General features: G+C 36.5%; 1 pseudogene; it reads right to left on the bottom strand.

The window, feature by feature from the left end:
• Positions 1-18: 18 nt before the first annotated feature.
• Positions 19-8,018, bottom strand: LOC131326528 (protein FAR1-RELATED SEQUENCE 11-like; annotated as a pseudogene).
• Positions 8,019-14,698: the final 6,680 nt, after the last annotated feature.

The following is a 14,698-nucleotide window of genomic DNA, read 5'->3' as shown; positions in this document are numbered from 1 at the left end:
TAAAATTTTAGGTGAACATTTACAAAATGAGTTCCATCTCACATATTACTACCAATTAAGTGGCTATTTACATACTCAAACCCAATGTCCACCTTCTTGAGTACCTTCCAGAGATCTCATATAGTCAAATAGTTCCAAAAAAATTCGACCAAAACGAAGTCCAAGAACTCATGTAGCAAAAGGCAAAAGAACTCCACCAGCTTCTTAATGTACCACTGTAACAAATAGGAGGGTAAGCACATTCATCTTACCAATATAACCTCAATCGTAATAGTAAAAAAATGAAGAGAAGATATTGTTACCTAGTACTTCAAACAAAACACCGGATTCAAGCCAATATCACTTGAGGATATCTTCTTTTTCTTCTTTTGTGATTCGTTGGCATATTCAATAATTTCCTTCTCCGGGCATGTGGTGATGTTACGGCCAACCTTCTTGCACCACCCACAACTCTTAGTTACCTTTTTTTTGTTTCTTTTCCACCTTTCAATCGCTTTGTCTTTGGACACCCTTTGGTTATCGAAATCGGAGGACATTGGATATCGCCGACTGGTTTATCCACCAAAATTTCTATGTCCAACCTTGGTATTTCTTCCTCACTTTGTAGTATTTCACGACACCAACGGAAAGGCAAATAAATAGATGGAATTTTATAGCAGTCCTTATGAAGAAATACACTTAGTATGTGACGACAAAAAATTCCCCAAAATTCAAAATGCTTGCAACTACATGTAGCAGTCTTACCATCCCAAAACACAATGTAAGTTTTGCTCTTTGTACTATTGTGATGTTTGACTCCAAATTCACACCCATGCTCATGAACTAATGAATATAAAGTTGCTCTACCAAATTCCTCTTAACTTCTCAAAACAAAACGGTGTAAGAACACCACAAGCTTGCTCTTCCAACGGCGACATTGTTCTCAGAGTGAAACCCCTACACTTTTGCAGCATTGTGTTATGCAATTGCCGTTGTTGAATGTTTTCAATTGCCAGAGCAACCTAAACAACTCATATTTATTAATGAAAGTAGCACGAGAATTATAAATAATTTCAAGAAGTAAATGTTACTAACCTGCCTAACAAATTTTTCCAAATTTTTTTCCAAATTTGTGTGGGAGCTAATGAATCGTTTTATGTACGCATTTATACTCTCTGATCTTCCTGTGGTTGTCATTCCTCCAAAGAAATAACTATGAAGGTAAGCAGGCACCCAAAAATGCTTAATTTCATACAACCTGACGACATGTTTGTTGCTATCCAAATGATACTTCACAACCACTTGAGGCCATTGATGCTCAAACGCTTCGGGTGAGTCTAGGTGATATAGGTTGTAAAAATCAGCACACCAATCTTGATACTCTCCTTGAAGAAGAGCTGTAAACCAACCACTAAACTTGCTAGTAATGTGCCATATGCAAAAGCTATGTTTTGTGGCTGGAAGTTCTTTGGCAATTGCTTCACTCATCCATGGATCTTGATCGGTTAAGATGGTCTTCGGATGTTTCTTCATTAAAGATACAAAAGTCTACAATTGAAGAATAATAGTTTATTAAAAAATGGAAGAAGTATAAGCTAAAAAGATACACACTAGAAAAGATAGCCATTACCTTCATCAACCATTGAAAAGAAGTTGTTTTCTCATTGCGAAGTAGAGCACACCCAAATAATATTGTCTTCCCATGATTATTGATTCCCACGAAGATTCCGAATGGCATTTGATATGCATTAACCTTGTAAGTAGTGTCAAACACAACAACATCTCCGTATTTGTGGTACCAATCAAAACAATGGGCTGGAGACCAAAAATTATGCTCTAACCTTCTGTGCTCATCATCCGTAAAAGCATATTGAAACTTGATATTCTCTTCTTTTGCAATTCTACAATGTCGTAAAAGATCTTCCGCATCATTGGCCTAATGCTTCTTTGCAATTCTTGTAAAAAGATTTTGAACATCTTTCTCAAAGAATGGAAGATAACCGCGAGGGATATTTTTTTCAAGTTCCATGACACGCATTATCTGACTAACTTGAAGACCACCTTCTTTTAATAAAAGAATACGATCTTCATCCTTCTTAGAGATTATTCTATTTGCCGGAAGAAACCGAACTTCCAATGGAGTTAAAAACTCATGACTGTGTTCTTTGACGAACTAAGTGATTTGCCATTCTTGAGGGAAAATGTCAAAAGATTTTCTAAGAGTGATACGCATTTGAGCTTTACATCCGCATCTCACGGATTTCCTATTTCGTTGTTCCTTGGATGGATCAAAAAGCTTCAAAGGTGCTTTCCCTTCACATTGACAACAAAAATCACGCCTTTTTACTTCTTCCTTTCTCTTGTCAGTGCGATATTTTCGAATGGAAAATCCAGTCCTACGCACATATTTCTTATAGCAAACGAAGGCTTCTTCTTCACTAAGAAAACATTGACCAATGAAAGGATCAATTTCTTTTGGGTACTCATTCAACTCTATTGCATTTTGTTCAAATTCGATCACCCTTTTTCCATCATTAGGAAGCTGATTTAAGTTGGTATCAAATAATGGTTCATCCATTGTCCTACAATTACAACATAATGCCACAAAAAAAATTCAATTTTAAAGGGTAAATAACAAAATCAAAAATCAAAATCTAATAACATTTTTTGTATTACAAATGGGAGGTGAGTTTGTTTGGAAAAAAATCAGTGGTTGAAATTCCCAACTGTAATTTTGCACCTCTTTTAGTTTCATTCCATTCCATTTCTAAAAAAAAAAAAAACTAAGTCAAACTTACCTATAACACTTAAGAGATACGCATTTTAAGTAAAAAAAGAATTTGTATTGGAGTAAATAGTGAACCATAATAGTAAGAATCAGAGAAAGAAGACTTACCTATCACACTTAAGATGCCTCCAAGTTTAAGCCAATGAAATAGAAAAATCTGCATAGAGAAAATAGTTTAGAATACAAAACAAGTGGAATTTGGAACACTATATAAAACCGAAATAGGAGAAAACTCACTTGGTAAACCCCCAATTTTCCTTTTCTCCATGGACGTGTTCTGGTGAAGTTTTCAGGAGATGAAAAGGTAAAGTAGGCAAAAAGTGAGAAGAAAGTGAATTTTGTATGTATGTGAAAAAGAAAGGACACGTTGGTGGGAAATTGCCCGCCAATTGTTTTGGTGGCAATTTTGTAATTGACAACAAAGGATAGAGTTATATTTGTCAAATTATATATAAAAAGTTTGTTCAGAATAAGCCAGGTAGACAAAAAGTATTCAAAAAGTAAGTAAATGGGATCCATTAAACATGAGCCCATTAGGCTTACTTTAGCATTTGCCCTTTTAAAAACACATTATATCGGTTAGGCCACACACACTTGAGGTGTTAGTGTGTGTGGGACCCACCACTCATGTGAGTGTGGGTGTGTGTTTGGGTGTGTAAGTATATGTGGTACTAGAATTATTGTATTCTGAAGGCATTTTGAGGTTTATTATAGCGCATCTTATAAAGGCACTAAAGGTTTAAAATTCAGACATAATCGATCCTCCCCTTTTCTCCTCCTCTCTGCCCTTTTCCTTTCTCCCTCCATTTTGATCGCGATCTCCAAACTTGCGCGATCTCCTCCAAAAACTAAACCGTGCATGCCTGATCACCACCCTCCGACGTGCTCTCCTCATCGTCGTTGTCACTAACAGTAAGTCTCTCTCTCACTCCATCTTCCTTGTCTCTTCTCATTTCGAAATGCATTTATATATGTGTATATGTATGTGTACATATACATAAAAGAAATAGACAAACCTTGAAGTCTCTGTAGACAAGCCCCTTATCTTATGAAGCACGGATACTCCGAAACTAGTCACGTATTAGTATCAGATACGCGAGGGATACGGATATGCACCCGATACGCCCCGATACTTATCGGATATGGCAAATAAGTATCCTACATTTAAATTAAATATTTTTTATTTCGGATACGCAAGGGATACGGTAGGATACGTTTAGGATACGGCGGGGTTAAAATGAAATTTTTTAAAGAATCAAATACAAACTAAAAGGGGAAAATTGTATTAATAGCATCACTAAAAATATAAAACTTAGGAAATTATGCACATCGATTGATCATTCCTTGAACCGGTCGATATTTTCTTACCATAGATCGCTTAAACCTTTGACTCACAAGGTTTTCTCTGTTTTACTGGTGTGGATTTCTATTGTTTACATATACAATAAATTATATCTAATACATACACTGGTACATAGATATATGTGTGTATATATGAAGTATATTATAATATGCATATCTATTAGTCTATTGCCTACTATCTGTAATTTTTTTTTTTTCCTTTTTTACAAAATTCTAATCTTTTGGATGATAAGTTCCTACTTTTTTGAGATTGACATGCACTTAATGCTTGATATTGGCAATTCAACTACTCTTTTATTTCTTATGGCTTCACGTTTATGCCCAGGAGACTAATGATTATAAAAATGTATAATTTATACAGCCGTATCCCCAACGTATCCTTATCCTATTTTTTTAGGTTTTGCAATATCACCATATCCGTATCGTGTCATATCTGTATCCCGTATCCGTATCCGTATCTGTGCTTCATAGCCCTTATCAAACAGCTGAGAGAAAACCCACCAAACACTCTCCATAAACTTCAAGTCCATCGTCTTGTAATCATTCTTAAAATCAATCCACCGACCTGTTCTCGCCACAACCTTCTCCCACCCCCCACATATCTCGTCGCAATGCTCCTACACTCCTCATTGTAATTTTCAATCCCCATCTTCAACACATCATCTCGCATCTTTATCCCCAATTTTGTATCGATCTTGAACTCCACAGGCAGCTCATGGCAATCCCACGGTTATCGTTATATATGTAAATCTTGTAATAGAAACGACACAAACTTCATGCACAGTTATCGTTATATATGTATTTACGATTTTGTAATTGAGATTAGGGTAGGTAGGTTTTTGAAATTGAGATTAGGCTTTGTGGGTGTAAACCGTTGATAACACATTAACTTTGATATAAGATAGATTACATGTGCGCATGACTTTTGATGGATTAACACACTAAACGGCTGAAATTGACTTGGGTTCATTAGGATTTCGCACATAGATTCATTTTAATATGTTCTAATGTTTTAGGATCAAAAAGTTATTTCATAACCATAGGGTGGATTTCTAACTTTTGCAAATGTTAGGGATTGATCTGGAGTTTTGTAAACCTTAGGGTACACTTGCAAATGTTACTAAGCTTAGGTTTCATAGGTAATTTCTAACATAGTACAAATTCCTCTCCTAATCGAATGTATGCTATTGAAATTTATACTATATAATGTATTTCCCTTCCCTTTACAATTAATATGGAGTACTTAAAGTTCATATATTTCATTTGATAAATTAGTGTTTCTTTCACCTAAAAAAAATCGTCCTATATATTCGTAAAATGCATAAAATGGGACTGTACTCATATCCCTATTGTATTACAATTTTATTTTATAAATGGAGGTTGCTAATCATTACTAACTAACTGAACTTCATAATGTTATTTAAATAAGTTTCTTTTTACTACTTTTCATTTTTTGTTCCTGAATCAACTAAAATGATAGCATGAATTATGTTGCATATTGTTATTTTAATACTAACTAGTCTAATATCAAATAACAGAAAATATAAAAAATCACATCTTAGCCGTAGATGGCAACAGAACATAATACAAGTTTAAAACAATAAAATCTAGGTTTGGCTACTGGATGGAGTTTGCGGACGTAAACTCAGAGGTAGTAGTGGCTGTAAGGCCGCGAATTGCGTACATAGACTAGTTCGAGCAGTTCTACTAGTTTCAATTTCTTTACATGGGCCTGATTTAAGCCACAATAACAAAAATACATCCAATATACTTAGAGTTAAAGGGCAATGAGATATGTATCTTGGTCTTTGGAGTTTTAGTTAGGATTTAAAAAAAAAATAGAGGTGAGTGATGGCGGCAACGGTGGCTGCAATGGTGGTCTCCTTTTCTTCTTCTTCTTTTTCCCTTCTTTCTTCTTCTCTTTCCTCCCCCCTTTTCTTCCTCTGTTTCCCTCGGCTCTCTCTCCAAAAAAAAAAAAAAAGGAAAATGGTACAGGAGGAGTTGGGTTTTGGGTTTTAAGTAAGGAAAATTATTAGGTGTGGTGGGTAGTTGATGAAGCCCATCTCTATCTCTCTCTCCCGAGTTAAAGGAGGAAGTGGGGGTGGGATGATTTTTTTTTTTGTACGGATAAATAGGAGTGGGGTAGTTGGAGTGTGGGAGGATACCTGTGGAGGTGATGGAGTGTGAGAGGAAAGTGGAGAGATAGTTTCGATAGGATTTTAGTGAGGGTTTTAAGGGTTTGGTTAGGAAGGATAAGAGATGAGTATAGATGTATGTATATCTAAGTATATAATGTATATCATATATACAATTTGATGAGTAATATCAATTACACCTAATCATGTATTTTACTACTGAATTAATCTAACTAACTATTAAATTAGTATTATTTTTTCAAAATTGTATTAAAAAAATAGGGCAAAAATTCGGGTCCTTACAACGTAGTACCGTGAGCGAAGACTTTTAGTAGCCAAAAGCCACCCGAAAACCCTTAACTTACAAGCAGTAGGATATATAATTGAAATGCATTGAAAATAACATAAAAAGAGAACAATTAAATATTTCATTTACTATCCTTCAACCTATGTGAATTCTCGGATCTTATCCACATATCCGTTCCTACCCATAACCTCTGGTGCAAGACACTAATGTGATCAGACTCCCTTTTTCTAGATCCGGATGTAAAATACTTAAGTTATATACCCGTGTATTCCATCCGCGACCATAAGTTTGGATAAACTTCACCGGGTGCGCACAAGCACACTCTGTCCCGGATTGTGACACAACCACAATACCACCCTTATGTCCCGTCCCACATTCCGAGAGTCGATCACTATCATGCCGTACCCAGAGTTTCGTAAGTCCAAACCAAATCAACCAATTCACCTCAAACAATACCTTACCACGGGTTCCATACCTGGAATCAAAATCACAGCCTTTCACTTTATTCCATTTTCCGTTAATCCTATTTCAACGTCTAAGGTGATAAGTCCATACTTTGCAACCAACCCAGGAACCTAATTGTCCAAACTACAAGTACGATAAAATAAAATAACCAGCAATTCAACATTTCAATGCATCAAGTTAACATGCTAATAACATTTAATCGTGCGATAAAAAGAACTAATCATGCAATTGAAATTATTTTAAAAAATAATTTGATTCCTATTATTTTTATCTTTTCTTTTGCAAACTAAAAATCTACGTTTACTCTTTATCACCTCGATGTGTTGCCAGTATTAGAAAAATTCGTATTTGTGACAAAACTGGGATCAAACCGGAAACTAATTAACTTTGGGGCTTAATATTGGATTTTAAAACACTAGCGTTGGATTTATAAACTAACCTAACTCGAGAGGTTAAACTGTGATTATTTCAAACAAGTTTTCAGTGGCTACTGTTTCAATTCGGGAAAACAGGGGATTTCGGCCGAGCTTGATTAGCGACTTCGGGTTCGATTATCTTCACACCGAAACACTAAAATCAATATATAAACGAGATATATACGCAGGGAGGTGAGTTCTGAATTACCTCTCGTTCGGCAAAACGGGGTTCAGAGAGATTTCGGTGTCGGGTCAGAGCTCGGTGGTGCTCAGGTGTTCACGGCAGCTGGGGTTTCGGTGATGGTGGTGTCCGATAGTTGGTGAGGATGAACGGCGGTGATGATGGCGGCTAGAGGCGGAAGTGGTGCTCTGTGGTGATGACGGAAGGTGAGAGGTGGGGTAGATGGTGAGAGGTGGTGGAAAAGGAATGAAGGGAGAAGTGTATCTCTCTCTCAACTCTCTACCATTTCTCTGTCTCTCTCTCTTTACTGTTTTTTTCTCGAAAGAAAAAAATTGGGAAGCAGAGGATTTATTGGAATTTTTTGGAGAGCATGAGGGAGTGGAATGACCAATGGGTAAGAAAAATGGTAGTAGGTTTAGAATCATAGCATAGGTGTGTTGTCAAGTTTTGAGAGGAGGATGAGGAAATTGTTTTCTTCTTTAATTCTCTTCAGCCGAATAATTGAGAATGAGGGTGGGTTTGGTTCTAGTTAGGTTAGGGTTTGTATTTAGGATTTTAGTTACAAGGCCAATTACACTAACTACATAAATCCTTTTAACCAATTAACAATTTTAAGAGTAATTTTATTCGAAAAAGTTTAGGGCCAAAATTAGGGTCGTTACAAGAACAATACATGATAGGTGCCGAAAAACACCTAATTATGCTCTCTAATTTATGCTTTACTAGTCTGTTTGTATTATTATTTGATGCTTTTAGTTGTTAAATGGTGTTTCAAGCCTCGGAGGATGATTAACATTTAAATGTGCGAAATGGAGGTGATTAGAGCGCGTGAACACTAAGTAAAAGGCTGTTGAAATAAGCCGGAAGCTAAATGAGAGTTGCTGAAGTTTTGGCTCGGGCAGTTTTCAACTGAGCCCCGGCGGTTTTGCTCACCTGCGGGAAACCAAACTGTCTGAAGTTTTGGCCCAAGCGGTTTTGACTTTGGCTCGGGCAGTTTGCGGCAAGGAAATCTAGTTACACAATGCACGTTTTAAATTGTAGTTTTAGGCCTTAGGTATAAATACTCTTTGACAACTTTATTTTAGGGTTACCTTATGTTTAACAAGCATAAAGAAAGATAGAAAAACACCGTGAAGGGAGATTTCATCATGACCTTCATACGTTTTTCAAGCTTAAGCACATTTGCTCTCTCCATGGCCGGCTAAACCCTCTTGTCTAGGGGGAGGATGAAACTCCATATCAAGTAACTATATTTTAAGCATAGATTTTTGGTTTATTGTTCGGATCGAATGTATAACTAAGAACCCATTCTGTTTTGATCGAATGGAATGATTTTTAATGGTTTTAATCTATTAAGGCTCCATTCCAGAAATGGAATAAGAACTTATTTTTTGTTGAATAATAAGGCTTATTTCACAAAGATGAGAAGGAGGTGCTTATTTTTGAAGAATTTATATAGGAACCAATAGGCGCCGGGGAGGAAAATCGTACCGACGGCCGCGCCGGGCCGTCTCCGGCCACCGGACGGCCGATCCGAACCATCCAAAAATTCTAAAAAAAAAAAATCGAGGGGGGCATCCGAGGTGTGTAGGGTGCTTGATTTGAGCACCCCTTTTCCATGTATATATGATCATCATATATACACGGAAAAGGGGTGCTCGGATCAAGCACCCTACACACCTCGGATGCCGTTGATTCCCGCGCGGGCCTCCTTGGTCTTTTTTATAGAATTTTTGGACAGCTCAGATCAGCTGTTCGGTGGCCTGAGATGGCCCGACGCGGCCGTCGGTACGATTTTCTTCCGCCGACACCCATTATCATAGCAACAGTCTTATTTTTTGTATAAGGCAACTTCAAGCTCAAAAATCATGTGTTTACGCAAATAATTTTCCTATCACTATGGATCTTGTTTGATAGATCTCATTGAGATCTTTAATACGGTGCAAAAAAAATTGAATTTTTTTTTCATTTATATTATTTTTGAGTTTGAAAATGTGAAAGGAACTTTTTATTTGGGTTTTGTGGAATGACCCTTCTTATTTTTGAATGAGAAGTGGCAAAATAAGTACTTATTTTTTAAGAAGATTTCCGGAATGGAGCCTAAGTATTTGTATTCGCGATTTCAAATACTGAGTTATACAATAGTTTTCATGGATTGTGGTTGGAATTCTGAGATAGATTATATTCGTAAGACGGGTCATGCCGTTAGGCGGCTAGACCGTGCTATGGGATAGTCTATGCCTTTTAACAACCCAATATATTTCTCGATGATTATCAAAAGGGTTTGCAAGCCCTAACGATAATCCCTTTAGTTTCGAACAGTTAACTTAGCCTACGCGTGTCATGGTTATGCGATTGGAGTGGATTCCAAACCCTAGGTACTTTCCTCCATTATTTTCAAACTTTTTAATTAAATTGCTCTTTAGTTTAATTAGCTCTTCAAACAATCCAATCAATCAATATTTTTCTTTTCCGAATTAATCTAGAAGTTGATCAAAATTATAGTAACTTAGCTAATCTGTCGATCTGCACTTAGCCAATCTGTCCCTGTGGATCGATACTTGGTCTTGACCACTATTCTACGAAGTAGTAGTTAACTCCAAATTTTTATAAATTTATTTTTGACATGGTACGACGTGGTCAAATTTTCACGACTTCGTTTCGAAACTCAAGTTGGTCTCTGCTCTACCTTCTTGAGTTTGAGGGGGATGTTAGAATATCGTAATAATACCATAATTATACTATGATTTGACTATAATATGATTACAATTTTCATGATTCCGTTTTGAGTGCTTCCCATTCATAAGTAGATTGTTTCCCCTGGTATAAATAGATGATTCTTTAGACATACAATTCAATACAATATTACTCTTCCCCATATTTCATAGTTTTTATGAAAACATTCGGTCAATTATGGTATCAAAAAATGAATATATTCAACAAACGATAAACACAAATCTAAAGTAACGTTAATTGGAATCTTAAACTCAGTAAATCCACATGATAAGTTTTGAAACTTAACAAAATAATAAAATTTCAACATTCCCCCACAAGTTTCAAAACTTCAATCTACCAAGGAGACATATTATATATTATAAATGCAATAAAAAATAACACATTCTCCTTACAGCATTATATGCTTGCAAATTAACACGAAAGTTTATTACCATGGGTTAAAAATCTCAATAATCCAATATCAAGACATGATAGATTATGTAATGTCTTGATTGAATATGGGTGGCACTGCATAAACATATTGAAAAATATGTTAAATGATGAACCGTACCGCAATTAATTCAAGAGCAAATGGTTCTATTATTGTATGCCCATAGTTTATTAGAGCTATAATACGGACTTTGTGATGTGAAAAAAAAAACCTGATCATGAAGCATGTCACGACCTCGGTTTTCAACATAATTTAATAATCTATTTCAATAAAAGTTCTTCGCATATCATAAATAATACCCAAAAGAGTTTCCACCTGATTAATTTATAAATCAAGTCCCCAACTTAAAAGATTTACAACATTGGCACACCGGCCCCAAAATAAGCTTAAGTACAATATGGACAAGTTATTATGTTACAAACAGTTTAGTCAGGAGGAAATTCTTGAATGAATAGTTACAAACTCATCTTTATCAAAAGAAAATCGATTACAAAGATGATTAAATAACTAATGAAGTTAGCTTCCAAAAAGTCTTCACATCCAAGCATACGATGCATGAAAGTTACTATCCTGCGTTTGAACCTGAAAAGAAAGATAGGTTGAGCTACACTAGACTAGTAGGAAAATCTTTTACCAATTCTATGTGCAAATATGATGACAAGTGCAAAAGGAAGAAGACATGAGGATATAGTTCAACCAACGGGCAATAATCAACTCATAAATATGCCCACGTTCACTACAATTGTTCTAAGACATGGTTTTAACACAACTAGCCACAAGATTCACAAAACATCAATAACTCTAACAAATTCGACACGACTCGCTATCACCAAACTCCACCGTCTGTATTTCCATCCCTTGCGTTACAGTATATCACCAAGAGGGTCACCGTATTACCATGACGCGTCGTTCCGTGTCAAAAATATATTTATAAAACTAAGAATTAACTACTACTCTATAGAATAGTGGTCAAGACCGAGTATCGTTCCGACAGAGACAGTATGACTGAGTTATGACAAATTCGATTAATTTTTAGATTAATTCGGGCAAAGGAAGTTAGTTGTTTGAATTTGGAGAATTTATTAAACTAAGAGAAATAATTAAATGGAAAGTTTGTAACGATTGGAGAGAAAATCTAGGATTCAAATCCACCTCGACCTCGTAACTCCAACATGCATAGGCGAGATTAATTATTCGAATCAGAAGGGATTATTATTAGGGCATGCAAACCCTAGCAATAATCATCTAGAAAATAATTGAGTTGTTAAAAGGTATATATTATCCCATAGCACGGACCGTCTCAGAAGTACGGTCTAGCTGCCTAACGGCACGGCCAGTCTTACGAGTATAATCTATCTCAGAATTTCAACCACAATCGATGAAAACCATTGTATAACTCGTATTTGAAAGCATGCATACAAATACTCAATAGATTAAAATCATCAAAATCATTCCATTCAGTTGAAACAGAAAGGGTTCTTAATTATACAATCGATCCGAATAATAAACCTAAAACCCATACATAAAATAGAGTTACTTGGTGCGAAGTTTCATCTTCCCCCTAGACAAGGGGTTAAGCCGGCCATGGAGAAGAAAGATGTGATCGAGATTGAAGAAGACATGGAAGACATGAACAAATCTCCCTATCACGCCTCTTTTTGTCGTCTCTGGAAAAGTAAAAGTAACATAAGTAATAATAAACTAAAGCCTCCCTTTTATAGTCTTGGCCCGAAACAAATAAGACTTAAAAACGATCGAAACATAAAATTGACGTGCTGTTGCCCGCTGGTTCAGACCAACAGTCCTTTGTCCGGACCAGAAAAACAGATTGTCCAGATCGTGCCCAGCCTTGGTCGTCCGGACGAGCCATGCCTTGGTTCAGACCAGTGAGACCAATTTTTGTTGTTTTGCTCCTCTTCTCGCCGCGGATCCCTCTGGAACATCCTTAACTCACAATTATTACCCCAAATCCTTTCCGAATGCTCTGTAAGCCCTGAAACACCACAAACCAATTAAAACTCGTTAAATAACATTAGATAGGACTGACAAAACCTAAGTTAATGGGAATAAACGGGTGCTTTTCAGCACCTATCACGCTCCCCTACTTACACTTTGCTAGTCCCTAGCAAAGAAAAGAACTAAACAATTAATGAAAGCAATGAAAGATAGGACATTTGAACCCTCGGGTGCTCCGATAGGACGAGTTTAGTCTCATAAAAGTGCGAGGGTTATCAGCAGTGAACACCCACAAACACGGGAAACCTTTCAGCACAAAGAGCACAACCTGTCATGCAACTCATTGACATATCAAGCAGAGGACACAAAGCTACCACAAAGATATAGCAAGGCAAGCATAGTTCCAAGCGCTAACAATTCAAGAAATAAACTGTGGTACTGAAGCTTAGCGTGTGTGAATACGGGCCTCAATCCCATATGAACAGTAACCAACCGCTTTCTCTGGACCGAGCCTCGACTTCAATTATCACCGTGTCATGCACTCACAAATGAAATCACTCGAAACAAAGGTGCATCATGAACTCTCGAGTGTGTGTTTTAGAGGTTACGTAAATGGAAAGCAAAGTACTCCGCACACTATGATACGAAAAGAACACTTTATATAGTGGACACACAATCTCATGAATAAAACGCCAAGCATTGGAACTCTCCACCAATCAAACCTCAACCCCAACACCCCTAAGATCAAATAGAACTTTATTCAAGGTCATAGCATTAGGGATGAGATAATATATCAAGGCTAGGGTAAAAAAATAGATTCAAGTGTGAGAGAATAGGCGAGTATTTCAACTAAACAGGGCAAATATGTAATGTGTACCCCGCTAACATTAATTCAACTTTACCTTATCTCTCTTTCTAACCCTTCAACATCTTTCAAATACAAAGCAACCATTCCTCTCTTTTTTCAACTTATCAATGCCCCTTTTTCTCTCTCTTTTTTTTGTTGTATTTTGTTGTGTTTCTTTTTTTTTAAGGGACACCACCAATACTCCACAAAATTCAACAATCTACCTAAAAATTAACCTTTACATTCTCGCCTTTCTCCAAACACAATATGAAAGGTGGAGCTAACCAAGAAAAGGCTAAATCTGTAAGGCTCAATGTGGCTCGCAAGGGATAAATGTGAACACAAAGGAACGAACTAGCCCAAATATCATGAAAGTGCCTATAATCCTCTCCTAGGGGTGTAACATGACAAACCAAAACCAAGAGATATTGTTATGCATTCAAGTTCCAACACTCGGCGACCAAAGATGATGAGATTGACAACAAATGTGTTTCTTTCCATGACAAACAAAGAGTTTATTCGACACCACTCCAACAAAAAGCTTAACGCACGAAAGCTCACTCGGGCATAAGTCTCCACTAATCATAGCCTTTAAGAACAGTCAAATCACAGCTCACAAGCAATCAAGGCCTGACGTGCAATGTGCAAAAATGCTAAAACAAAAGCGCCAGCAGTCTAGCAAGTGAAACTACTCTGCCAAAGAGATATCAAAATGGTAGCAGCATGCCTATACTCAAGTAATCAACAAGCGAGCACAACAAACAACAATCTCATGTAGAAAGGCTCCCAATTTTTTTAATTTTCAATTTTCTCAATTTTTTTTTATTTTTTATACTCTAAACAATCTACTAAAGAAAGCACCCAAAGTATTCCCCGCCCTCCAACTTAAACTAGTCACTGCCCCCAGTGATTGTAAATGTACTAAAAGAAATAAGGCAATGAAAAGAAAGAGGGAGGAAGGATATCACCTTGAGTGGAGAACTAAGCAGAAAAGAGATGGCGGCTGAAAGGCCTGCCAACTTGAACGAAACAACCAGCAATGTTAGTCCTCACAAGAAACAGAAAAATAAAACAAAACAAAAAGAAAACAAACTAA

Source organism: Rhododendron vialii, chromosome 5a (assembly GCF_030253575.1).
Source record: "Rhododendron vialii isolate Sample 1 chromosome 5a, ASM3025357v1".
Classification (NCBI taxonomy): domain Eukaryota; kingdom Viridiplantae; phylum Streptophyta; class Magnoliopsida; order Ericales; family Ericaceae; genus Rhododendron; species Rhododendron vialii.
Note: the sequence above shows the minus strand (reverse complement) of the source record. Positions and strands in the feature narration are given on the sequence as shown.